At 54.8% G+C, this 26,995-nt stretch overlaps 2 long non-coding RNA genes across 11 annotated transcripts; one reads left to right on the top strand and one right to left on the bottom strand.

The window, feature by feature from the left end:
• Positions 1–10,546: 10,546 nt before the first annotated feature.
• Positions 10,547–11,857, bottom strand: LOC125962075 (uncharacterized). Of its 10 annotated transcripts, XR_007473457.1 has the most exons (5): positions 11,739–11,857; positions 11,625–11,662; positions 11,435–11,510; positions 10,979–11,168; positions 10,547–10,750 (listed from the first exon to the last, which is right to left on the bottom strand). It is a non-coding gene; the product is annotated as an uncharacterized LOC125962075 (long non-coding RNA). The 10 variants fall into 10 exon arrangements; XR_007473452.1 differs by lacking the exon at positions 11,625–11,662 and having other exon boundaries at positions 11,397–11,510; XR_007473459.1 differs by lacking the exon at positions 11,625–11,662 and having other exon boundaries at positions 11,473–11,510.
• A 6,331-nt stretch (positions 11,858–18,188) lies between these two features.
• LOC125962076 (uncharacterized) lies at positions 18,189–26,647 on the top strand. Its single transcript, XR_007473461.1, has 2 exons — positions 18,189–23,549; positions 23,640–26,647. It is a non-coding gene; the product is annotated as an uncharacterized LOC125962076 (long non-coding RNA).
• The last annotated feature ends 348 nt before the right edge of the window (positions 26,648–26,995 follow it).

The following is a 26,995-nucleotide window of genomic DNA, read 5'->3' as shown; positions in this document are numbered from 1 at the left end:
CCCGCCCCTCCCCGCCCTCCCCGCCCTCCCCGCCCTCCCCGCCCCTCCCCGCCCTCCCCGCCCCTCCCCGCCCTCCCCGCCCCTCCCCGCCCCTCCCCGCCCTCCCCGCCCCTCCCCGCCCTCCCCGCCCCTCCCCGCCCTCCCCGCCCCTCCCCGCCCCGGGCCCGGCTGCTATTTAAAGGCAGAATGGTCCGGCCGTGAGCAGAGCGCGGAGGTGGCGCGGGCGAGGCGGTGTGGACGCGGGGCGTCACACCCCGTAACTGGCAGCCGCCGCTCGGTGCTTCTCTCCTGAGTCTCTCTTGCCCGGCGGGCTCCCAGCCCCCGCCGCCCGGGCCCCGCGGACCTGCAAACCCCAGGCCCGGCGGATTTGCCCTTGGCGCTTTCCCGGGCTCGGCAGAGGGGTTCCCGGCTGGGATCTCTGGGGTCGCGCTGGCGATGAGCAGCGAAGAAAGGCGAGGCGCTGCTCTCCGAGCGCGAGGAGGCGGGGTGCGCTCGCCGGGGTCGCCGGGGCGCCGCTGGGGAACCCGGGCCAGCGAACCCAAGCGCGGTTTCCGCGGGTCCCGGGCGCAGAGGCCGGGGCTGCCGGCGCTTTGGCCTTGGATGGAAAGTTGGGAATGGGGTAGGGGCCTCCGGACCCCCTAACGTGGATTACTTGGTGCGTCTCGGCCGGGCTCGGATGACCCACAGCCTCGTCTCCATCCGTGGACTGATGCACATTCTACCTAACAGTCGAGTCCCTTACCTGTAGGTAAGTTGCCCCGCGATTCGGGGGAAGAGGGGGGGATTTCACCGCCTGCGTCGCTTTATGAAGGTCATGGGGTTCTGGGTTGAAATTTTTGTTCTTGTAATTGACATCTTTCCAGAGGTCATTTTAGCCATCCCTCTGCCTCCAAGCGGAGTCGATTCTCCCGGTGGCGGTGGTCATCGCCCATCCTGGGCGCTCTCGGTCATCTCCCTTTCCAACGCCTCCTGGCCGCTGGCTGCCCCGGGGGACAGAGCCCCAAGTTGGGGAGAGGTCCGCGTGCTGGGCGTATCCGCCCGACCCCCCATCGCACTTACCTTCTCACCTTGTCGCCCTGCAGGGCCCCTTACCTCGAGAGCTGAGCCGCCTCGGTGAGCTCCCGTCGTCTGCCCGCTGGCGACCCAGAACGCGATCGGGGCGCAGCGCTTGGAGCCCCTCTCGCCGGGGGGGGGGGTGAATGTCCCTGGTCCCCGGTCCTGGTTGCTGGTGAGCGGCTTGACTGCAAGGACTGCGCCACCCATCAGGCGTCTTTCTGAACGGGTGGGAGGTAGCAGGCATTCGGTCCGGGGCGTACCCCCGCCCCCCGCCGTCAGTGCACATTGTTAATGGAAGCGGTTTCCCGGCCAGCGCGGGGAGGGGGCGTAGTCTTGAGTCCTGACCTGGAAGCACGCTGCTTCTGAACCCACAGCACCCCCCATCCTTGTCCTTTTGTGTGGGCGCTGTTTGCAGCGGCGCCGTGCCTGTCACTGAGTAGGTGCAGAGTAGATGTCTGTTGAATGAATGAGCGAATCCGCCTTGATGTGCAGATAAACCAGGGGCCTCCTTTTCCTGCTCCCCCTTTGGCACTTGTCCTCAACTCTTTCCCCCGAAGATGGTTTCCTGGGGGTGCTTTCCCAGATACGGGGTTCCCTCCCCTCCCTCCAGCTCCGTTGGCAGTCTGTCTGTGATGATCCATTTCCTGCCCAGGGGTCCCTCCTGCATAGAACACTTCTGGAAGCTGTCACGGGTCTCCCTTGGACTGTGTGCAGGGTGCCAGTGCCTCCCGTGAGCACCTGCTTGGGAAGAGGGGGAGAGCCAGGAACCACAGGAAGAAAAAAGGTGATGTGTGTTGGTACCGCCCCTCCCCCAGGAGCCTGTGCCCTGGCCACACCCAGGTCCGTGGAACTGCCCACGTTGGTGCAGTATGTACCCTGTGGCCCTTCCTCACCTTCTCTGGGAGAGGAACTGTTGAAATTGTCCCACTGATGGCCGGAAGCCCCGCCTCTGCACCCCGTCTGATTTTAAAGGTAATCCGTGCCCTTTCTCTGTCTTTTATAGAAAACTACAAAAAAGAGCAAAAAACAGGAAAGGAAACACCCAGTTCCCACAGTAATGCAATTTGACGTATGTCCTCACTGCTGAAATCCTGCAAATATGTACAACTTTGTTTCCCGCTTTATTCCCCCTCACTTTGTTTTTTTTTTTTTTGAACATTTCCCCACATAATGACTGTATTCACTGCAGGCATTGAATCATAGTTTGCGTGACAATTCTCCCATTGTTGGACACCAAGGTATTTCCAAATTTTTACCCTTTGAATTCATGCATTGGTGAGTGTCTTTTGTACATAAGGATTTGCACATTCTGAATTATTTCCTTTGGAAAATTCCCAGAAGTCACTCTCTTTGCTCTAAGTCAGTCATGTCTAAAATCAGAGGAGTGGCCCTCTTGGTAGACATTTACGAGGTGGGCTTGGAGGAAGATTGCACCACTTAGCCAGCAGATAATCCCACAGCTGGGAGCCAGAATACAGTAGGAGCCCAGACAGTGCTTACTGAGTGAATGCGGTTTTTGTTTCGTTTTGTTTCTCCTGCAGCAAAGAGTTGATCTGCATATTGGTTATGAGAGTAACTTGAAATTTGCCTTCAGGACTAGGGTCGAAATTATATTAGCAATGCCAGAGACTGAGATTTACTAGGAAGCTGGATTTAAAATGCTCTCCTTTTAAAAATTATTATTAACTTTTGATTTTGATAGAAATCTAGATTTACAGGAAAGTTGCGCAAACAGTACACGGAGTTCCCTTATACCTGTCACCCAGCTACCCTATATGTTAACATCTTATAGATTCACAGTGAGATGATCAAAGTGGGGGATTAACATTGATAGAATAGTTTGAACTAATCTCCAGGCCTTATTCAAATTTTTCCAGTTGTCCCACTAATGTCCTTTTGCTGGTCCGGGATCCATTTCAGGATCCTGCATGGCAGAAAGTGCTGTCTTGTGAAAAAGTGAAAGTTGAGAGGGATTCAGCAGGCTGTCTTCTTTAAAGACCACTTAACTGAGGCATGATTGACATACAGAAGGTTATACATGTTTCATGTCTGCAACTCGTGAGTTTGGTGACAAGTATACGCTGTGAATCTGATACCACAGTCACCACGGTCTTTGTCGTAAGCATACCCATCACCTCCAAAAGTTTCCTCCCGCCCTCTTATTTATTATTTTACTATTTTTTGGCGACAAGAACACTTAATGGACGCTCTCCCCTCTTAGCAAATGTTTAAATATACAAGATAGGATCCTTAACGATAGGCGCTGTGCTACAGGAGGGCGCTAAAGCTTATTCATCTGGGCAGACGGTCTTTATTCTGGAGATGGTTCAGAACTGAGAAGTCCATCCCATCTCCTTTCCCAGGTGAACTCACCCCCTCCTCGCTGTTTATGGCCAGCAGATGAGACCCTCCAGGGTGTAGAGGGGAGAGGACCCTTGACCATGAGTGGGAGAAGCATCTCCGTGTACCCTTCTCCTTCCTTCCATGGACCTCCCCTGGGAATGAGTCGTTTAGTAGAAATTGGGTTGTAGCCTGATCTGTCCCAGCGTGCCTTGGGGGTGTGTGTAGGTGGAGGATGACATCCGGGTGCGTGAGAGCCAGCTGTGAAGCCCCGAACCCGGCGGCGGCGAGTCCAGCGTGCGGCGAGTCCAGCGTGCCGCGCCTGTGATTCACGCCTCCTGACAGCAGGTGTGTCGGGCGCTAAGTGTGCAAACCCAGCAGAGGCAGCGTTTACTGGGGATCTGGGCAGATCTAAGGGAACGCGGGTTTCCGCTCGTGCCTCAGTGTGGATTGAGGGTTTTGTCCAGCAATCTTGGGCTGGGGGTGGGGTCCCCCTCTTCTTCAGGGCTGAGGAGAGCCAGCCTGGAGGGGTATTTGGAAGCCACTCATGTGGATGGAGGCTGGCCCAGTGTCTTTGCATAAGAGAGCACTTGTGTGAAGTTGAGGAAACTCGTGAAAGAGGCCCTTCTCCTGCCGCCTGCAACAGAGACCACAGTAGTCCAAACCTTCCACCGACAATACACACGCAAACTCGGGCTGTCTTCTCCAGCTGGGGGTGGCTGCCCGCAGTTAGAGTGTAGGTGACGTTTGTTTGGGATGAGGAAGTTCTGAGGTTACTTAAATCTCAACCAACCAGACCTCTGTTGCCCAGATGGAGTCTCTCATTACTCTGAGGGTCTGGCCGCCTAGACTTGATCTTTCTTACACTCCCAGCCTTCCTGTTATAGCTTGTAAACTGAAAGATATTCATCCTCTCTCTCTCTGTCTCTCTCTCTCTCCCTCCTTCCCTCTCTCCCCTGCCCTTTGTGCACTGGCACAGACGTTTTCTGTCACCAGCCAGCTCCAGTTAGGATCATAACAGGAAGTGTCGGTGGGAGAGGGCTTGGGGGATGTTGTGACTAAACAGTCCTGGAACAGCCCTCTGTCTGCACCCGCCTTGTCCCTCTCCTCGGTGACTCCTCATGGGTCCTCCCTGCCCAGCTCTTCCCAGATCAGCGTGGGCCCGGTTCAGCCAGCGTGCTTGGAGCTGCTCCCCCCAGCCCCCTGGCCTGCACCCTGTGGTTTGCATAAAAACGAAGTGCTTGGAGAATTTGGTAAAAATCTGAGTATTCTTAGCAGCCATCCCCACCCTCCCCCCACCTTTAGAGGTTCTGTTTTGGTACATGCCGGGGGTAGCACTCAGAAATGGGTATTTTTAACAAGCACCCCAGGCCATTTTAATACAGGTGGGCACTGTAAGAAACAGGGAGTTGATTGACTTCTTGGTCAGCTAAAGCCAGAAATGAGCCTTTTCCCACTCAAGCGTACCCGGCTGCAAAGTGTCTCTGTCCTCCACCTCCTCCAGGAAGTCTTCCCAGCTTGCCTCCACCTGGTCTGGCCCCCACATCTACTTACTTGTTTTGTTGGAACAGGTTGTGACATAGAAGTCTTGAAATCTGGTGCCCTTTGTACTCAGTGAAGTCAGAAGTGGCTGTATTTGGGTGAACGATAAAGAACTGCCGTTCTGGGCTTAGGTGTAAGATCTGCAGCCTGTCCTCTGGGGCTTGTGAGTTCCCTGGGAGCCTGGACAGCTTTAAGAGGCAGCTCCCTGGGACATTTGTGTGCCCAGGCAGACCCTGCTACTTCTCTTTCTGGCCAGCATCGTCCTAGGCAATGTCCACTGTCATCGTGGAACTGGTTGGGGTCCTCCACGTCTAGTCAGCACCCCCATCATTCACAGGATGGATGCGCTCAGTTCATTTCACAAGAGGACAGGAACGGTCCTGGATAGATTTCCTCTCTTTGCGCTATGCCATTGGCAAAAGACAGTCTGTTCGAAACCACTCCGGCTCCCTTGCTTTACGGACTAGGTTTGTTCCTGGAAGAATATCTATACAAAAACCAATCTCGATTGATCACATGATACGTGAAAGGCCTGGAGGAAATTTGTAAGCTACAGGAATGCTGAAGTGGCAAGTTTCTGTCAAAGAATTCTTTTGGTGATGTGAATCATCACCTCCTCCCGTATTTGGTGTGTTGGTACAGGTTTCTACACAGAAGTCTTGAAACCAGTTGCCTTCTGGGGGTGGTGAAAACACAAGCAGCCGCATTCGGGCAGATGACAGAGGGACTGTGGTTCTGGGTCTCTGGAAATAAATCAGTCCCTCCCCTCGGGTCCGTGAGGCTCCCAGGTGTTTGGAAAATGCCTCTTATAGGGTCAGATTTTAATGGTTTTCAGACCCGCCGCCTTTGCCTAAAACGTGGGCCCTTGACCTCATTTCTCTCTAGCCGTTTCCTCCCCTTTCCTTTCACTGGTCTGAGAGCCCCGGCAGGACAGGGCGGGGGAGACCATCTCTGCCTGCCCAGCAGTTCCATCAGATAATCCGTTGGGGATTTCGGCCGTGCTTTCTGAGCCACCAATGGAGTATATTCCCTCTCCCTAATTATAGACGCATTTCCAATCCGTTGCTTCAGATTCCCTCGCTCGTTAATTCTGCAAATATTGGTGCCTGCTGGATCATTCTTTCTTTTTTCTTTTTAAGATTTTTTTTTTTGGACGCAGACCATTTTCGAAGTCTTTATTGAATTTGTTAACAATACTGCTTTTGTTTTCTGTTTTGGTCTTTTGGCCACGAGGCATGTGGGATCTTAGCTCCCTGATCAGGGATCGAACCCGCACCCCCGGCACTGGAAGGGGAAGTCCTAACCACTGGACCGCCAGGGAAGTCCTTGGCTGGTTCTTTAGACACTGGTGCAATTGCTTCGGGTCAGCACCTGGGCGGTAGCGCTCTTTGGGCCGGTGTTGTGCCTCAGGCCTGGAAAAGAAGGTGTCTGAGATGCTGACCTTTGGGGACAAATTCTTCAGTATGTGAGTGAAATCCTCAGGAGCTCGAAGTGAACAGTGATCGTTTTTGCCCTTGTACCTTCTTCACTTAACTAACTCTGGAAACATTTTTAACCATTCTTAATTATGGTAAGATGGACATAACACCAGTTTACCACCTTAACCATCTGTCAGTGTGTCAGTGGCATTATGTACACTCACATTGTTGTACTACCATCACCACCGTCCATCTCCAAAACTTCTTCATCACCCCAAACTGAGACTCTGTGGCCGTGAAGCACTGACTCCCGCAGCCCCCAGCCCCTGGTAGCTGCCATTCTATTTTCTGTCTCCATCATTTTGACAACTGTAGGTATGTCCTGTAAGTGGAATCATACAATATGTGTCCTTCTGTGTCTGCTTTATTTCACATCATGTCCTCAGGCTTCACCCATGTTGTAGTGTGTGTCAGAATTCCTTCCATTTTAAGGCTGAATAGTTTTCCGTTTTATGTATACGTCACATTTTGTGTATCCATTAATCTGTTGATGGACAGTTGGGTGGCCTCTACTTCTTGGCCATGAATAATGCTGCTCTGAACGTAGGGGTACAAATATCTGTTTGGGTCCCTGCTTTCAGTTCTTTTGTGTATATACCCAGAGGTAGAATTGCTGGGTCATATGGTCATTTTACATTTAACTTTTTGAGGAACTGCCATACTGTTTTCCAACAGCAGCTGCAGCATTTTACATTCCCGCCAGCGAGGCACAAGGGTTGCAATTTCTCCGCATCCTTGACAGCCCTTTCCTTCCTCCCTTCCTCCCTCCCTCCCTCCCTTCCTTCCTTCCTTCCTTCCTCCTTCCTTCCTTCCTTCCTCCCTCCCTCCCTCCCTCCTTCCTTCCTTCTTCCTCCCTCCTTCCTTCTTCCTCCCTCCTTCCTTCCTTCCTTCCTCCTTCCTTCCTCCTTCCTTCCTCCTTCCTTCCTTCCTTCCTTCCTCCTTCCTTCCTTCCTCCTTCCTTCCTTCCTCCTTCCTCCTTCCTCTCTTCCTTCCTTGCTTTCTTCCTCCTTCCTTCCTTCCTTCCTCCTTCCTTCCTTGCTTTCTTCCTTCCTCCTTCCTTCCTTCCTCCTTCCTTCCTCCTTCCTTCCTTCCTTCCTTCCTCCTTCCTTCCTTCCTCCCTCCTTCCTTCCTTCCTCCTTCCTTCCTTCCTTCCTTCCTTCCTCCCTCCTTCCTTCCTTCCTCCTTCCTTCCTTCCTTTCTTCCTCCTTCCTTCCTTCCTTCCTCCTTCCTTCCTTCCTCCTTCCTTCCTTCTTCCTCCTTCCTTCCTTCCTCCTTCCTTCCTTCCTTCTTCCTCCTTCCTTCCTTCCTCCTTCCTTCCTTCCTCCTTCCTCCCTCCTTCCTTCTTTTCTTCCTCCTTCCTTCCTTCCTTCCTTCCTTCCTCCTTCCTTCCTTCCTTCCTTCCCTCCTTCCTTCCTCCCTCCCTCCCTCCCTTCCTTCCTTCCTTTTCTAGTCATAGTCACCATCCCAGTGGATGTGAATTGGCACTTAACTAATTTTAAATGCAAATTGACTAGGACGGTTAGATCTTTTCCCCCCAGTGTATACTCAGGGAGCCATTGGGATCTCCTTCTCACGTTGAGGAAGAATCTTCACGAAGATCTAAGAGCCCAGGGAAGTAAGGAGCAGAGAGTTTACGTGGGGGGCCCTCAGCTTCGAGTCTGCTGCATCCATTCTTTCTAAATGAAAACGTTTGGTGATCTAGTGGGTTCCTTACGCCCCCACTATTTGCACTGGAGTTTTTCAAGTGCTCTTCTTTCCCTACCCCATCTGGTGCCTCTCTCAACCTGTTGAAATAAGTGTCATCCACATTTTCCAGAAGAGGCTATTAAGGCACAGGTGAGTGAAATGACACAGCTGGATAACCACCCAGGACAGTGAGCCCCTAACCCTCACCTCCCACACCTGTGAAAAGTGACAATTTTTTTAGTGTTGGTGGGGGAGGGAGGGGGTGGGGCGGGCTGGGAAGACAGAGATGGGATTCATGATTTGAGAGAACTTCAGGGAGAATCCTCTCTCGTGTCCTGCATGGTCAAATTGCATATATGAAGTTTGCTGAGCGTGGGTTTTTTTGGAAAAATAAATTGCTTTTCCATAGAACCCTTTGCTGTGTAGTCGGGTGTCCTAAGACACGCCCTTTTGAGCCTGGGGGTGAGATGTCAGATTTCTACGGCAGCTCTGACGGAGCCCTGGGTCGGCGCCTGGGTTGCGATGAGCACCTCTGGTCTCGGGTTTTCTTCCCGAAGCCGTGAGTGAGCCCTGAAAGCTCTGTCTGACCCCATTTGTCATCTGACGTCCCGAGCACGTGTGTCCGGCCTCAGATTGGGCGAGGGAAGGTACTGGCAGTGAGTGGTTTTACTGACCCCGGGGGCCGAGTGGTCTGCTCCCAGCCGCAGGGCGGCTCTGCCTCTCTGGGCCTCTGCACCTTCCCCTGCGCGGTGGGCAGAAGGTGACCTTGTGTCTCTGGAGCCACCATGAATGTGGTTCTTTTTCATATTTATTTTTTTATCATGTTTTTTTTTTAATTTTTAAAATGAAGCAACGAGAAACAGAACTGCTATTCCTGTGGCTGGGGTGACAGAACAGGATCGTCCCAAGCCAGGAGGCTTTCTTCTCTATAGGGGAGTTGCCACCCCGTGACCCCTGCCCGCGACCCTTCCTCCTCTGGCTTCACACCGGGCGTGTGTCGTGGCCCCAGGGTCACGCAGGGGGAGTTTCTCTGAATCGAAGGGAATCCGTGGCCACTGGCCAACCGGTTGGGAAATATAGATGTTTGGGTTTTTAATTAAATTTCCGAAATGGGAACCAGGAATGTGGTTAACCAGGGAGCTGAGATGGCCCTGGCTTCTCATTCCACCCCGGCCACTGGGCTTTTCCACCTTTCCTGGAATTGCTTTCCTCTTTCACCCTGGCCCCCGTTTCCCCCCCTTGCCCAGCTCCTTCCCTCTTTTCCAAACGTTTGTCTCTGCCCTTGTCACCCTGGGCAGCTGTCTGTAAGACACTGACGTGGGGGAGATGCTTGTATGGCCGCATTCACTGGTCAGATTGGCCGTTGGATGTCGCCTGTCCCCTATACTAGGAAGCAGCGCTGTTCCTTCCACATCTCCACGTAAGGGATCCACCAGCCAGTGCCGGCAACCGGGAGCGCTGTTATGCTGAGAAGAGAGAGAAGCCAGCCTCGAGCAGATCAGAGCGGGAGGTCCAGAGCCCGTTTTCCTTGGTCCCCACCGCCCTGGGTGTGGACACTCTCATCTCTGACATCTGGGGCGTAGAGAATTTAAGGAACATCCTTAACGCCCCAAAGCTTTGAAGGATGGAGTCACGGTTCCAACCCAGGTCGCGGTGCATATGCCCAGCACTGGGGCCCCGTCCCGCCCCAGTCACCAGCGCATGTGTGACCTTGTACAAGCCACTGAGCCTCTCTGCGTTCAGTTCCTCATCCATAAAAGAAGGGTATTTCTAGGTGGGTCACTGTTCACTGCAAGTTTCAGAGAAAGCAACTCTAACTGGCTTTAAGCAACGAGTTTGGGGGTGTCCACCGAGCCGTGAAGTCTACAGCGAGTCTGGGGGTGTCCACCGAGCCGTGAAGTCTACAGCGAGTCTGGGGGTGTCCACCTAGCCGTGAAGTCTACAGCGAGTCTGGGGGTGTCCACCTAGCCGTGAAGTCTACAGCGAGTCTGGGGGTGTCCACCTAGCCGTGAAGTCTACAGCGAGTCTGGGGGTGTCCACCTAGCCGTGAAGTCTACAGCGAGTCTGGGGGTGTCCACCTAGCCGTGAAGTCTACAGCGAGTCTGGGGGTGTCCACCTAGCCGTGAAGTCTACAGCGAGTCTGGGGGTGTCCACCTAGCCGTGAAGTCTACAGCGAGTCTGGGGGTGTCCACCGAGCCGTGAAGTCTACAGCGAGTCTGGGGGTGTCCACCGAGCCGTGAAGTCTACAGCGAGTCTGGGGGTGTCCACCGAGCCGTGAAGTCTACAGCGAGTCTGGGGGTGTCCACCTAGCCGTGAAGTCTGCAGCGAGTCTGGGGGTGTCCACCTAGCCGTGAAGTCTGCAGCGAGTCTGGGGGTGTCCACCTAGCCGTGAAGTCTACAGCGAGTCTGGGGGTGTCCACCTAGCCGTGAAGTCTGCAGCGAGTCTGGGGGTGTCCACCTAGCCGTGAAGTCTGCAGCGAGTCTGGGGGTGTCCACCTAGCCGTGAAGTCTGCAGCGAGTCTGGGGGTGTCCACCTAGCCGTGAAGTCCGCAGCGAGTCTGGGGGTGTCCACCTAGCCGTGAAGTCCACAGCGAGTCTGGGGGTGTCCACCGAGCCGTGAAGTCCACAGCGAGTCTGGGGGTGTCCACCTAGCCGTGAAGTCTACAGCGAGTCTGGGGGTGTCCACCTAGCCGTGAAGTCTGCAGCGAGTCTGGGGGTGTCCACCTAGCCGTGAAGTCTGCAGCGAGTCTGGGGGTGTCCACCGAGCCGTGAAGTCTACAGCGAGTCTGGGGGTGTCCACCTAGCCGTGAAGTCCGCAGCGAGTCTGGGGGTGTCCACCTAGCCGTGAAGTCCACAGCGAGTCTGGGGGTGTCCACCGAGCCGTGAAGTCCACAGCGAGTCTGGGGGTGTCCACCTAGCCGTGAAGTCCACAGCGAGTCTGGGGGTGTCCACCGAGCCGTGAAGTCTACAGCGAGTCTGGGGGTGTCCACCGAGCCGTGAAGTCTACAGCGAGTCTGGGGGTGTCCACCTAGCCGTGAAGTCTACAGCGAGTCTGGGGGTGTCCACCTAGCCGTGAAGTCTACAGCGAGTCTGGGGGTGTCCACCTAGCCGTGAAGTCTACAGCGAGTCTGGGGGTGTCCACCTAGCCGTGAAGTCTACAGCGAGTCTGGGGGTGTCCACCTAGCCGTGAAGTCTACAGCGAGTCTGGGGGTGTCCACCTAGCCGTGAAGTCTACAGCGAGTCTGGGGGTGTCCACCTAGCCGTGAAGTCTACAGCGAGTCTGGGGGTGTCCACCGAGCCGTGAAGTCTACAGCGAGTCTGGGGGTGTCCACCGAGCCGTGAAGTCTACAGCGAGTCTGGGGGTGTCCACCGAGCCGTGAAGTCTACAGCGAGTCTGGGGGTGTCCACCTAGCCGTGAAGTCTGCAGCGAGTCTGGGGGTGTCCACCTAGCCGTGAAGTCTGCAGCGAGTCTGGGGGTGTCCACCTAGCCGTGAAGTCTGCAGCGAGTCTGGGGGTGTCCACCTAGCCGTGAAGTCTACAGCGAGTCTGGGGGTGTCCACCTAGCCGTGAAGTCCGCAGCGAGTCTGGGGGTGTCCACCTAGCCGTGAAGTCCACAGCGAGTCTGGGGGTGTCCACCGAGCCGTGAAGTCTGGGTGTTGTGCTTTGGGGGGATTTTGCTGGCTCTTCGTTTGTCTCCACTTCTTTTCCTTCTTGGCTTTACTTCCCTAGTGGAAGCAGAAGGAGCAGAAGCGTCGGCAGGCCCCCTGCCTCTGCAGACCCAGCAGATGCAAGAGGATGCCTGTGGCTCAGCACCCCCGAGGGACGGCCCTGGAAGCACGCTCACCCTTGGACCCGTCCCTGGGGCCAGAAGGTGCAATGCCCCGATCGTGTCCTGTGCTCACGTGCCTCACACCTGGGTCTGTGGGTGGGGGCAGCCTCCCTCCCCAGGGCCGCGGGGATTCTGCAGACTGGGGCGGGAAAGATGCAGAGAGACAACACCAGATGTTTGCCGTGGACGGATTGGGCTACTGGATAATACAGCAGAGCGTCTTACGGTAGGGGCAGGTATTGATTCTGTTTACCTGTGGATACGTGGGGCCTGGGAGAGCGCAGGGCAGGTGGATGCTCAGTGAACGTCGATACATGAATGAACCTCAGCAGTTCTTTCCTCTGAATTTCTGAACATGAGGGTCCATTTTTTCTTTTTCCTTTTTTTTTTGGCCACACTGCGCGGCACGTGGGAATCTTAGTTCCCCGACCAGGGGGCGAACCTGCGCCCCTGCACTGGAAGCACGGAGTCTTAACCACTGGACCCCCAGGGAAGTTCCGAGAGTCTGTTTTTTCAAGGGACTTAGTGTCGCTCCATCGGGGAGTTGGGAAGCCCAGCCTCCGGGTGCATCGCCCACGACTGGGTTCTCATTTCCCTGCACAAAAGGGTTGTTCCCGGGAATAGCAGCCGCTGCTTAGAGTGGCACCTCTCACTGAGCTTTCTTCAAAGCGAAGAAAAACACCTTCCCTGATTCTGAGCATCTCTTGACTAGGGGCGTTGCTCCCAGTCTACCTTGCAGGGGCACGTGTGTCCCGTACTGGGTAGGAGAAGCCCCATGACGGGAGCTGGGGCCAGTGGATTTGTGCCGACTTCTCGCCGGGCTCCTGTGTTTGGCAACCCAGGGAGGAGGCGGGCTACCCCGTTGGGTCAGATGGAGGGCTCGCTCTGGAGTGGCCCCCCAACTGGATCGACGTAGATGGCCCCATTGCGTTTGCACATCCCTGGACCAGCTTGTGCCCCAACTTTCGGGGGCTCCATGTTAGAGACACAGCCTTGCTCTCCAGGCTGTTGAGCTCAAGGCGGGGGACCCTATTTTCCTTGCTTTGTCCGCACGGTACACAGGTAGCCTTTGTTTGAGGAGCTGTGACTCATGCTCATGGGTTGTACGAGCTCTTAAAGGAAACCTTGCTGCCCTGGCAGGTGCTTCCAGCCATCCTCATCTGCCATGGTGCGGAGAAAAGCTCATTGTCATGGTGATAGGTTATTTCCACTCTGCGGCTGGAGTATCAACAGCCTTTTTAGGGAGGGTGGTGGAGTGAGAGGAAAGGGTGTGTGCGAGGCGATGATGTCCCAGGACGCTGCTGGCCGCTGTATTTAGCGTTGCCCCATTTAATAGATGAGGAAGCTGAGGCTTCCAGGGCTGAAGCTGCTTGTCCAAAGTCACCTTGCCGGTCAGCGGCAGAGCCAGAACTTGATCTGCTTCCAGGTTGGCACGTGACTCTTCGTCCAGCTGCAAGCTTGGCTCCCTGCTTTTTCTGAAAAGTGCTACAAGTCACAAATCCCGTGGATTTGATGGCAGCTCTAGAGCTCTCACCCATCCTTCACTTCTTCCTCCCCAATAACCCACCGATAAGTCTAAAGCAGTGTTTCTTCCTCCTTCTCCTGGTGGAGGCGAGGCCCTGCGTCTTTCTGGGAGTGGAGCTGGGAGTAGACGTCACTCTTCTCTGCAGATGGGCCAGCGAATTCAACGTGAAGACCGTTAACACCAAAATTAACTGAAAGATGCATCTGCTAGAGTTTTCCCTGATGAGGAATTCTCCGGAGCTGCTCTGCAAGTTCTAGCCTTGCCCCCAGGCCTCACTCTTCTGCTTTGTCATCCTCACGTTCCTCTCTACAGATGTAAAGTCTGCTCTGGAGAGCTGTAAGTCACTGCACACCCCAACTGGCAAGCGCGGAGTCAGGATCCAGATGCAGGTCTGTTTGCTTTTCAAACCAGCAGATTTCCTCATAGTATGGTCCTGACTCCATTCACTTAGGAGATGCACAGGTTCAAACCATGCATCAGCGTCCTGTCCCTTGTTATTGAAATCCCGCGGAGGATGCTGAGGCCAGGGCATACCGAGTGGGGTTCCTGTCGTGTTTTCCAGCTCCCGCAATCGTGGGCAGGTAGCGGATGACTCTTGTGATAAAGAGGGCTTGGAAGGGTGGGTGCATGTATTTGAGTGGGACAGGAAAGCAGACCGGCCCATTGTCCAGGCATTCGGTGGAAGTGTTGTGTTAAGGTTCTAATTTTCACTCACTGGAACAGCAGTGTGTACACTTCACTGCATGAGCTCAAAGCTCAGCTGCGCTTTCAGAGCAGACCCGTGGCTGGCCTTGCCCTTCTGATGTTATACTTGGCAATTGGAGAGAGCTGCCCACGCTGTACCATCGTCACCTCCAAATGGGATAAGGCTCAGGTGAGAAATTGTTGCCCCATCTAAGCTGCACTCCCATCAGCCGCCGTGTACTCTGTCCTTCGCACAATTAAGAGACCCTTTTAATGGACGTGGTTGGGTGGGGTGGGGGATGGAGGCTGTGTGTCCTTGAGGTTGGGTGGGGTGGGGGATGGAGGCTGTGTGTCCTTGAGGTTGGAGGATGCAGATGGGAGTCGGAGCATGTCCCATTTATTGGACCAGGTGGACTGAACCTTGGATTTCTCCTCCCACTTATTCTCTCCCCGCTTCTTGGCTTAAACCCTGTGTCGATTTTAAAGAAATGGACCAACTCCATGGCTCTGTCTGCTTGGCCTGCAGTTACAGCTTTGCTCAGATGTTGCTGGGTTTAATTGGGGAGGAAAATTCCCATTTTCTACCCAAGAGGTCCAATGCACTTTTGGCTTTCTTCTTGGAAGTGCAGAATTTGGGTTGCAGCCTCCATTGGCTTACGTGCGATGACTTATGTAAAGAATGTCCCCTCGGATGTGCAAGGCAAATGTGGCACATGACCAGCCCCAGGAACCTCTGTTGGCTTGAATGGGGCGGGGCCTGGGGAGAGGAGGCGCTGCAGTTAGCTTTTCCTTCCTGGGGTCTGCAGTGAGCTTATCTCAACCAGTTCTTCCCCGTGACCTGTTTGCTGCTCCTTTCCTCATGGGCTGTGTCCTTCTGTTCTCCTTCCCTGGACTCTCTCAGTGCAAGGTCAGTGACATTCACCAGTGCAGGGGCCACAGAATCCCATATTCTTGTCCAGTGATTGCCCGGATTAGACTTGAGTCAACGCACCGACCGGGCACTTGCTCTCTACTTTTGCAATGTTTTCTTTTTCATCCAATCTTTCCCTTTCCTGAACTTCTACAGCACTGATAACCTATAACATTATATACCGCCTGCCTAATACTATATATTGTTTCACATGCATGGATCTTTTTTCTTCAATGAAATCAGAGGTGTGCATTCTCCGATTTCACAGCAACCGGCCTGATGCCGACTCCAGTAAAGACAATATACACTCGGTGACCTGACAGGTCCGAGGCCCACACTGTTCCGCCATTTTGCCGCTGTGTGTCTGTGGATGCTGGGTCCATGGCCTCTGGCTGGATTATCCCAACACATGCCAGTGGGAAAACAGCTACGTGTCTTGCTTTCAGAAATTGTTACTGGTCTTTGCTTGGTGTGGTCCTGAGCACGTTTCTCTCCCTCGTGCCGTAAGACGGCTGCTCAGCCAGGAGACCTGGTTTCTGCCCATTTCAGTCTCCTAATTTGCCTTGTGGTTTGGGGTAAGCTATGCCACATCGTGGGGCCTCGGTTTCCTCCCTGCGTACTTTAGAAGTGGACTAGGTGACTCCTTGATTAATTTCAGCATGGAGGATGAACAAGGATGTCTCCTTGTTTCCCTCGCTGTCTTGGGCAGGTGGGACCACAGCAAGGTAGCGAAGAAGAAATGCCTGATCCTTCCCAGTGGTCCCACCGCTCCCAGCTCTTTGTGGAGCACAGCTTGACTTCTTGGAGAAACGCTCAATTCAACTTAAACGAAATCAAAACATACAACAGGCTCACGGGGCAGTCTTTATAAAACATCATTTGTGATAGTTTGGGATGTCTTCAGAAATCTGTTAGGGTGACCTTGTACCAAAATCAAGAACTAGAAGAATAAATGACCCTCCTCTCCCTGTGGATGGAGAGAATTTTATTTATTTAAGGGCCTTCGGGGGCTCTGCTTCCCCCTTTCCCAGAGTGAACGTTTGGACTCAGACGGCCTTCCAAGGATTTATAATGGAATAGAGGCCCTTCACGTAGGAAAAAATATGATTCTTCCCTGCTGGCTGGGGGGTTCACATCCTGGATTTGGGAAGCAGACCGGGAACCCGTAAAGCAAACAGATTCGAGTAGAATTCTTTTTTTTTGTATCAAATCTTCATCTTTTATTCTGAGCAAAAGCAGATGTTTACAAGAGTCAAGTTTGAACAAGATTGACATACTTAAATCATGGGATAACATGGCCATACCCTTGGCCGCATACATCAGATGAAGTGGGTTTTTTTTTTACTTCTTTTTTCTTTCTGTTTTTTTTGTTTGTTTGTTTGTTTTAATTCTCCTCCGTGGGGCCTCTGATCTGCTTGCCTATCTGTTGCTCTCAGGCTGAGATGCCTTGTTATAACCTGAATTGTTCTGGGGAGTGAGAAGGCCTCATCACACCCCCTCTCCTTCCCGCCCTGACCACCCTCCCTTCCTCTTAGGGGAAAAAAAAAAATTCCTTCCCCCTTTCAGCATCTGTGCCTTTAAGAATTCCCTCCATTGTAGCCCCGGGACAGAGACCCTTCTGTGAGAGTCTGTTGGAGGCCTGTCCTCGGTGACACCCCGCCCCCCATATTAAAAGACCATCCGAACAAGCTCCCCATTCTCCTCTGGAGAGGGTCCCTCTGTCCCAGGCCAAGCGACTCTTAAGGGAGCGTTTATCCTGGGACACTCAGTTTACAAAGCCTGCTGGAGTGTCAGATAAACTCACTCAGACCCGCCGAGGAGGGGAGAAGGACAAAACTCCCTTTATTTTCACCCCTGCATGGAGACCAGCAGACTTCGTGCTGGAGATGGGGTGGGAGGTGGGGTCTGAGGAACCTCGGCGGGGGCTGTGGGAGAGTTAGGGATTTTTCCCTTATCATTTTATTTTGGGGGGAAACCTCAGCGTGGGGCAGTGCTGTAACTCTGCTGGAATTACCTTCCCTCTCCTCTCTAATTCGCTGGGATGCTCTTTGGCAAGTTTGTCTTGGTTTGCCAGGGAGAAATTCCTAGTTTCAGTTATCTATTTGGATTAAAAAAAAAAAAAACCAACCCAGAAACACCTCACCCACTCGGTGGGCCAGGCGCCAGCCGTGTGTGTGTGTGTTTAGAAGATGTTCGATCTGAGGGACTTTGCCTAGCAAACATCATGGATAAATTTGGCCACCTGGGTGCATGTGCACCCGTGCGCTCTGTCGGTGTGCATCCCATCTAGGGGTGTGTGGGTGTGTGGGCACCCCTTGCTTCCCCAGGTGGCCGTACCTGTCACTGTGTGGTGTAGCCCTTTTTAACTACATGGTTCAGAGCTTTTCACTCAGCCGTGTAAACGAGAGGTTTCCGTGATCAGCTGTTCACGTTGGACTGTCATTTGTGGAACATGCTAAATGCCCTGCACGTGGATCGATGTCTCAATCCTTACAGCATCTTCCAGACCTGGAATGCTAGGCTCAGAGAAGGAAAGCATCTCCCCTAATGTCGCCCAGCAGTGGAACGCTTCAGCTTCCAGCCCTGCTGTGTCTGATTCTAAAGCCTCTGCCTGCCCTCGCCTTGCTGGGTGTCATCGTCTGCCCTGCGTCCCTGGTACCACGTGCCCTTGGAGGGCTCAGCACCCCGGGCACCTGCTCCTCCACTGGGCAAGCGGCAGAGAGGCTGGAGCCCGTGGGCTCCGTTGGGGCCGGGAAGGAGGCGCCCGGCTGCTTTGGCACACAAGAGGATTGGGGAACTTGCTGGAGTGTGGCCGAGAGAAAGCCTTCCCCACTCACGTCTTAGAGAGGGGAACCTGACCCAGCTCCCGGCCCCGAATCTGCGCCCCCTCCTCTCATCTTCTTGGCTTGGGGCGGAGCGGTGGGCCCTGGGGATCGACCTGGTGTGTGTGAGTCGGGGGCCGGAGGGCTGGCTCCTGAAATTCCCAGGTTGCCTGTGTTCTACCCTGCAGCGCACGCTTCCTCCTTCATCCGGGGGTGGGCGGCCTGGAGGAGCCGGGCGGGGGTCTGGCGGTGGCGAGAAGGGCCTTCCCAGCCGGGCTTGAGTCCGTGCTGCCATGTCATAGCCGCCAGGGCGGTCAGATGCCCAGCGGCAGGAGGCTCCCGGGCCTTCCCCTGGTTCAGCTGAGCCTGCCTTATCCTCTTGGGCCTGCGCAGAGTGTGAACTGGGAGAGCCACCCCCGAAATGCTGGGCAGTGGTGGGGGAGAGACCTTGGTGAGACCTGACCTCTCCTGGGCTCTGCAGATGGACATCCTGCCCAGGGAGGGCCGGGTCTCAGAGCAGGTTCCAGGCAGCGACGTGGGGGAGAGGCTGGGGGAGAGGCTGGGGAGGGTGGGTGGGGAATTCAGGGGGGAGCCAAAGGGGGCCCCTGTGAGGCGCAAGCTGTGCTCCGTTCCATGGTTCTCTGGACCTCAGGCACGGTGACTGCGCACAGGACAGTTAGCTGGGTGGAAGGACGGAGCAGAGGGGGCGCAGAGTTCTTGTCCTGGGTGGGGGGCGGGGAGTGGGAGACGGTGGGCACGAGGATGGCGGCTGGAGGGTAGGCTCGCTGGAGAAGCAGCGGCAGCCTCGCCTTGGGCTGCTGGAGGGTGGGTGTTCCTGGACCAGTCTTCCAGAACCAGACCCAGAAAATGCGAATTACTGGCCTGAAGCCCCTGCCCATCCCGGGGACACTTACCCCGCAATGGCACCGTCCACCAGATGGGGCCAGGTGGCAGGTGGGTGTGTGTTGGATTCCCACCCCATCCCCCTGTCCCTCTTGGCAGGGTGGCTGCCTTGACAGGTGTGCCCCGGTCCTTTCTTTCCCGTCACCAGGCTGTGAACCCTCACTTCATCCAGGTGGGCGTATGGGACCCACTCCTCGCATGAGCTTTGCGTTTCACTGATCTGCAGAGGGGTGACACGGAGGAGAGGGCGGGAGTCACGCTGGACCCTGGTTCGAGGCTCTAGGTCCCAGTCTCAGCTCGTTCCTTCCTGGATGAGCGATCTCGGTCAGGGTCCTCTACCACTCTGTGCTTGCATCTGTAGGCAGAACAGCGGGGGCGAGCTCTCCAGTCCCGTCCAGCCCTACACGTGAAACCATCGCGTTTTAGGATGTGCCTGCACATGGCCTCCTGAGTGTGTCTGGGTGTGTCCGTGGGCTCGTCTGTCTCCCGACTCTTTACTGGCATCTCCCCCTGGCTCAGTCGCTCCTGCCCTGGGTAGTATGTCACCCCTCCCTGCACCCTGCCCAGAGGAGGGCTCTTGCAGTGGCAGCAGCGAGGGCGCAGAGCCCACTGGCCCACGCGGCCTTGCCGAAGGCCGTCAGGGCAGGCAGAGCCGGGTCGGGGTGAGAAGTCACGGTGCCCGTCTCCTGGGTGGTTGATCTCTCCTGACTGGTGGGTGGTGAACGGGCTTTTGCTGAGCGTGAGGTCGGGGCCCGGAGCAGCTGGCTGCAGAGGTTAGGCTGCTGTCTCTTTCTGGTTTCTTTTTCCCTCAACGAAAGCTGGAGGCTCAGGGAACTGTTTACAGACTCCAGAACAATCCGTGCGCGAATCTGTGTTTGGGTGGCGTGACACGTGGCACGTGTTTTGGCTCCTGACCCCGCACACGGGCACATCCCACATCCAAACAGCCCAGAGCCCTCCTCACTGGTGATCACCCATCCTGGGGTGCCCGCGGTCCCCTCCGGACGGTGCCTGACGGACCTCATCCACTGGGCCAGTGGGGAGAGAAGTCAAGCTGTGCTTGTTAAGCGTCCCCTACCCCTTTCATCATCGACTTTGTCAGAGGGCGAGGAAAAGCCTGCTTGCCGAGGAAAGACGTGTTTTGGAAAACTCACTGAGCATCCTTCTGCGGCACCGTTGGCCACCTTCCCCCGTTCGCTTCCATTCCAGGCTTGAGCGGAAGGGAGGAAGGGCCCGGTCCATGGAAGTTGCTCACTGATGCTGCGTCTCTCTGGACCAAATCTTCACCCGATAGCACGCAGACGGGGAGGCACCGCTAGCGCGAGCCGGTTTCTCTCCCCGCTTCACATAAGCCTCCTGTTCTTTGGCTGGGGGAGGGCAGCACTTAGCACAAGGGAGACTTCAGACGGGCCGGGCCAGGCCGGGGGGGAGCCGGGCGGGCGAGCGGGGTTAGTGGCAGGAGGTGTGGAGTGTTGTCATTTATTAGGTCTATGGAAACAATACGGGGTTTGTCTCCAGGGTATGGCGGTGCCCGAGGAGGCCGGCCAAGATGGGCCCCAGCAGAAGGAAAACAAGCACAGGTTTGACGAAAATGTGGTGACCCCGAGAGGAGCAGGGAAAAAAGCACCTTTGTTTCGGGAGGTCGGGGCCAGCGAGGCCTGGGGGCAGGGACAGGGCGTGCAAGGAGGACACGGGTGTAGAGAGAATCGCGGCTTCTGTCCCGTGAGCCTGGGCCGCTGAAAGGGGCTTGAGAAGCCGGGTGGCCGGTCCTGATGCCTTGTATTCTGGGGCAGATTTCGGGGAACCTCTTCCTTATCAGCTCTGCTCCTGGGAAGAGACCTGGGCTTTGTGGGGAGAGGATGGACAGGGTCTGCCTTGACGCGGAGGCTTCTGGTGGGCTGCAGTTTCGCCTGTCGCTCGGGGTGGCTGGAGGAGCCCCCAGAAGCTGGGTGAGGCTCTGTGGGATGTGGGGAGGAGGACGCTCCCCTGCCTCACGGTATAGATGGAGACCTCAGGTGTCCGGAAGCAGCAGGGAGACCCTCCAATACCCCCCCGCCCCGCCCCCGAGCACCTCCCCACGATGTCATCTTTCCACAGACGCCCCTGCTGCCCCCGTGGACCTGTATCCCCAAACCCAGTGACTCAGACTTCTAACTAATGATTATCTGCTTTTAAACCCAAGGGGCTGGTAGGCCTTAAGTAGTTTCCCATCACCCTTCTCTCTTCGGCAGAAGGTAGGACCCTGCAGTCCTGGGAGAATGAACTTGCCCTTGTTCATGTGACGGATGCATGTGGAGGCCTCCGCCAGGCGTGGCTGCCCCTCTGGGGGCGTCTCCAGTTCCCCAGACCGCAGCCCTGACTGCCTGTAAGAAGCCCGCGCTGGGTGAACTTGGACTGCCGGCCACCTGCCCATGGGAGCCGTGATGGGGAGTCCTGGTGCTGGCTGTGGACGCTCAGCTCTGGGACAGCCCAGGGGCCTGTTTAACCCCCTTGAGGCTGCCTCTGACAGGAGAGAGAGGCGTGGTCTGAGAAGGAAGTGCTGCAATGTTGAGGTTGTTATGACCTCAGCTACCATTGAGAGTTAATAATAAGCACTAATGGTATTAATACTAGCAGTTGCTGTATTCTGTGTTCCAGACATCCATCACTGTAGGACAGACACACTCATGTGCACACACGTGCACGTAGGTGTGCTCAGACACACACAGACACACACACGCTCATTTATTCCTCAAATAACCTGATGAAGTAGGCGTTACTGTTGTCCCTGTTTTACCGATGGAGACACCGAGGCACAGAGAGGGCAAGTAGCTTATCAAAAATCACACAGCTATGAAGTGGTACAGCCTGGCCCCAAACCCAAGCCCTTGGGCTCCGAGCACCAGGCGATGTTGCCAGGGACCTGGAGGGCTGCTCTGTGCCAGGCATTCCGTGGCTATCTCCACCCTCCCGATGGCCCCGTGAGGGCTGTCATTTATCCTCCTTTCCCAGTGGCAGAGCCTGCCTGAGGTCACAGAGGCCGCGGGACTTGGCTCAGGGTCCCCCACTTGGCAGCCCAGCTCTGTCGACTCTTGAGGCCCGTGCTCCCTCCCGAGGTCAAAAGGCCTTCCCGCTCCTTGTGGGCACATTGTCTTGGGAGGGGGCTGTTTGCATCATCAAAATTCTATCTTCTGCGTTTGAGGGAGAGCCCAGAGGATGCAGCAGGTTCACCCCTGCCCCCCTGCGCTGGAAGGAGGGGATTTGGTTCTTCCCCTGGCTGGTCACCTTGCCCTCTCCTGTCGCCCCGCTCCCGCATCCCCAGCTGGCCCTGCTGACTCTGGGCTGCCCACCAGCCCCGACTCCCGGGCCTTGCACGTGGGCTGGTGTGATTCTCCTCTTCTTTTTCTGGCCTCTGGTCCTCCCTCATTTTTCATTTATGATGACATGTCGGGCTCACGAAGATGGCCCACTTGGGCTGAGACAGACGCTAAGTGGGACCGTGTCTTCCCCGAAGGAAATGGCTCTTGTCTTCCCTATTAACTGTTTGTGATCGGGGCCTCCTTCATCGTCTGTCAGGGACCCAGAGCCGAGGAGGAGAGGAGTTGGGGGGCCTCTGGGGGAGGAAGAGGGGAGCTCGGAGATGGTATTCTGTCAGGCCAGTCCCTTCACGGCCGTTCCACGTCCCGTCTTCACTCCGTTGTGACTCAGTGTGTTCTCCTGATCCTAACTGAGCACCTACGGTGTGCCCGGGCCCTGTGACAGCCTTTTTTTCTTTAATTTTTATTTTACACTGGAGTACAGCTGATTTACAATGTTGTGTTAGTTTCAGGTGTACAGCAGAGTGATTCAGTTCTACATATATATGTATCGATTCTTTTTCAGATTCTTTTCCCATATAGGCCATTACAGAGTATTGAGCACAGTTCCCTGTGCTATACAGTAGGTCTTTGTCCTGCGCCTTTCTCGTTCCTCCTGCCACAAACCTTGGAAGGGATTCCCAACGGGAATGAGATGTTGAGTGTCTGCCCAGCATCACAGCTGGGAAGTGGCAGAGCCCGGATTTCAAACCGGACCTCGGGACTGGAAAGCCCTGCTCTTCCCCGACCCTCCTGCCTCTGGTCCACACTGGCCCAGCCCCCAGCTCCTCTGAGCACCCCTCCCTCCATGCCATGCCCCCTTGACCTTAGGACTCTTCAGCACTGACTTTTTAGATCCTGGTTATGAGGTTTTGTCCTCAACTACCTCGAGTTGCTTTATAAGTATATCGACAAGGTGGTAAACTTGAAAATAGCCCTTTTCTGTTACTTTTGTATCCCCTAAATCATCTAGCATAGTACCAGGCGCACTGCGTAGACCTCTTCAAGTACCTGTTAAATTAAAAGAAAAAGCACTAAAAGTGGCATTGGAGGGCCTGTGACCTGCACCTTCTGGGGACATGACACATGGGGGTGAATATTACTGTCATCATTTTACAGATGAGAAAACCGAGGCTCGGGGAAGTTGGGAAGCATGCCCAGAATCAGACAGCTGGTGAGGGGCTCAGCCTTTTGGACCTTGAAGCCTGGAGTCTATCCAGCTGTCAGCTGGGGCTGCGGCCCCCGGGTTTAGAGGGCAAAGGACATTCGCGGTAAGGCTCACTCATGACAAGTCATAGGTTTGAGATGGATGCTTGATTCTTTTCTCTCTGAGCTGCCTTCTTGGCCACCAGCTTCTTATTTTTACACCAGCCGCATTGAGGTATACTTTACGTACTGTCAGATTCACCCGTTATAAATGTGCGACCCAGTAACTGTTAGTAAATGTGCAGCATTGTGCGACCGTCGCTACCCTGCAGATTTAGAACGTTTCCATCAACCCCAGGAGGTCTCCTTGATGCCTGTTTGAGGCGTACCTGCGTGGCCAGCCCTGAGCTGCTCAGTGAACCTGCCTCTATGGACGTTTCGTGTCCGTGGAATGAGGCATCTGTAGTCTTTTGCACCTGGCTTCCTTTGCTTAGTATGTTTCTGAGCAAGTGGCCACCACCGACTTTTCATTGAGTCTAGCGTGTGCGTCCAGACTTCAGTACATGGCAGTGAATGGGTTAACTGGAAACATGCAACACGGGTGCCTGGGGTGGGGTGCAGTGTGGGCTGCACCTGGGGGGTCTCAGAAGTGTCTTGTCTTCAGCACTTCCTGCCCGCGTCCCGATCCATGTGTGCCACCTTGCCAGCCAGCTATAATGGACCTGGCTTCCTCCTTCCAGCTGTTGTGACTTAAGTCATAATGACAGGCGGTGGAGGTCTGTTTCCTAGCAATTAATTAAACTAGCCAGGAAGGACTTGACCCTCCCATCTCATTGTTCCTGCTCCCCGCAAAGGGGGTCTGGGAGGATGTTGGCAAATCCCTTCCCTCTCCAAGGCTCCCCACACTGCTGATTGCCCCCCACCCCCGGCTGATTCTCAAGGCTGTTGCATGCAAAAGCAAACATGCCATTTAATTTCATTTTTGGGCCTCTTCCTCCCTATGACCTCAACCCCAATCCAAGGAGACAGGGCGGGGAACGAGCCATTCACTCAGTCAGCAAACAGGGCTTGGTTGCCTGACACGGGCAGGGGAGGAGTAGGTGAGGCAGACGCAGCCCCCCAGACCTTCAGATCTCGAAGCCGGAGTTGGAGGAGAAGGTATGAAGTGAACAACCTAAGGGCCACGAGTGAATAAAAGCAGAATGAACAAGAACACCAGCTCCCAGGTCAGGGAGACCGCAGCGCTGCCTGGAATCGTCAGGAAGGGGCTGGACACGGAACCCTGAGGGCTGGGACGTGGGGAAGTGAAGAGGGGACTGTGGTGCGGGCAGAAGAACTCACGAGGCTTTGCTGGAGGCAGCGGGGAGCGCTTGTTCCTGGCGGGGATGCGCCCCGGTGTGGCCGAGAAGGTGGGAAGCTCTGTCCCAAGACAGGCAGCCCCCAGGGCTCCCATCAGGAGGCTGCAGGGCTGCGGCCGCTCCTGACCTGGCTGTCAGGGGTGGGGAAACGTGACGGCAGATGCTGATTCCGTACTCTGGACGCACTTGACCCTGGGGCTGAGCACGCTGGACTCCTGGACACGCGGTCAGTGCTCTTCTCCGCTGCCGTCCCTCTCCAGGTGCTCTGGGGAGTTTCTGTTTTACACCACTGTTTAAACCATATTTGTTATTCAGAACAACTTTATATTAAAAAAAAAAAACCCTCTCACTAGAACCCTGCCTCATCATCAAGGGTTTGCATTTTCTGTGGACTTTGCAGAATCATAATCTCAGAGCACGTGATTTCTCACTTTTCACTTAACCTTTTGTTGTTCACGTTCTTAAGTTCCCCGTCTTTGCATTTTGTTTTAATGCCTGTACAATATTCTGCAAGACTGACCTGACAATCTGCTTAATATAACTGTTGAGTGGTAGCGGATGGCTGACTTTTATCGCATAAACGATGCCCTGAAACTTTTTTTCTCCATTTTACCTTTTGGCGGAACTGGGTGTTTCCAATAACAGGCGTATTCCTGGCCTCTGGCTTCTCCTTTTCGTCCCCTCGCAAACTGCACATCCCGGAAGTGTTTGAAGACCCTCCTTCGGTTTTGTTCTTGGACCTGCTTGGCACCCAGCTGCAGCTTAAGGACTGTTTGTCCCCTGAAGTGCACGTCCAGGCTCTGTGTGGAGTGCAGAATTCTGGAAGGACACCTGAAGGAGAAACTTGAGTCTCCGGGTTGGCTCTGTGTCCCTTGGGGACCCTCCGTCCAGGTTGTTTTGGCCTCACTGACCCATGGCTCTACCCGTTGCCCTCCCCTCTCTTCCTGCCCTCCCCTCCTGGGAGGACCAGGGGGCACAGAAAAGCTGGACCGGAGGGAGCCGCTTGCACTGGGATTCCTTCCAGGCGCTGAGAGGTCTTCCTCCTTTCGCGACCCTGTCCCGCTCAGGGGCTCTGCATGTTAAGCAAACACGCCTTGAAAGAGAAAAGCTAATTCTGCTCCCTGTGCTGACGTCCTGGCCTCAAGAGCCACCAGTTGCCCCGCCTTGAGAACGGCTAAGTGGCACTGCAGGGGGTGTGTGTGTGTGTCTGTGTGTGCACGGGCACTCACGTATACACACACACACACAGGCGCGCGCGCGCGTGTGTGGTGGGGCAGCCAGCTCTTACTCCAAGAGAGCTTGTCTAATAAAGACCTCTCGTAGGAGGAGGGAAGGAGATGCGGAACGTCAGGGAAATAAACAGATTGCGAATGGTTGTCGCTGGGGCTGCTACTATACATTCTCATGGCAGCTGTGACATTAAAACTGTGTCAGAAAATTCGGACACCTGACAGTGCCTTGAAGATGGAATATGTCGGACGTCTCCTTGGACATGGTGAGGGATGTCCGTGTCACGTTGGTGTGATATACACAGAGTGCAGATTCCATTCTCTTCTTCACTTTTATGGCAAGGGTGGCTTTCCAGTGTCTCAACGTTGATGATGGTCCTTCAGGGCCTGAGGGCCAGTGAGTCAGTGGACCGTTGTTTTCTTACCGAGTCCCCAATGCGGGGCTCTTTCAAGAAGAGCATAAATGGATTATTTTTTTATGTAAAGAGAGAGTTGATTCTTGGGGAGTTTGTTTTGAAATTATTATAAGTTACAGCACATTTATGTTGTGAAAAACCACGAGATTTAAATCCTGCCCTTTTGCAAGCAGATTTCTGCGCACGTTCTGCCGCACAGGTCGTCTTCTGACGGATCAACCCAGTATTTAAGGGCGTCAGGGGAGCCCCCCACGGGATCAGCATTTATTTCACGCGTGACATAGTGTCTTTCAGTAAAGGCTCAAAATGTGAACACCTGTTCTGGATTTGTTTGAAACTTTGACCAATAAAGATCATAAATAAATGTTTCTTTCAAGAAAAGAAAAAATGGGTCTCCATTTTTCAGCACAAGGCTGCCATAAACGTCTTTGTACTTGTGTACCTTTTTCTTTTTTTTTCGTAATAGAAACATCCGAACTGACGTGAGTCCCTGATCTGGCAACCATAACCAGTTCCTTGAAGCTCCAGGGAGGTTGGGGGAGAGGAACAAAATGTGGCCCCGATTCCTGGTTCTCTTAACCAGGCGTTTGGAGACATGGTAGCAGCGGAAGCCCGTGGACTCGGTCGGCTGTGGCTGCGGAGGTCTCAGCCGGCGCCTCTCGCTGTGGGCCTCGTGCTCTGCTCTCTTCATCCTCATTTTTGGAAGGATGCTGCTTCCCGGGCGCTGCAGGGAGAC

Source organism: Orcinus orca, chromosome 19 (assembly GCF_937001465.1).
Source record: "Orcinus orca chromosome 19, mOrcOrc1.1, whole genome shotgun sequence".
Taxonomy (NCBI): Eukaryota; Metazoa; Chordata; class Mammalia; order Artiodactyla; family Delphinidae; genus Orcinus; species Orcinus orca.
The sequence above is the reverse complement of the archived record's forward strand: the minus strand, read 5'-3'. Positions and strand labels throughout refer to the sequence as shown.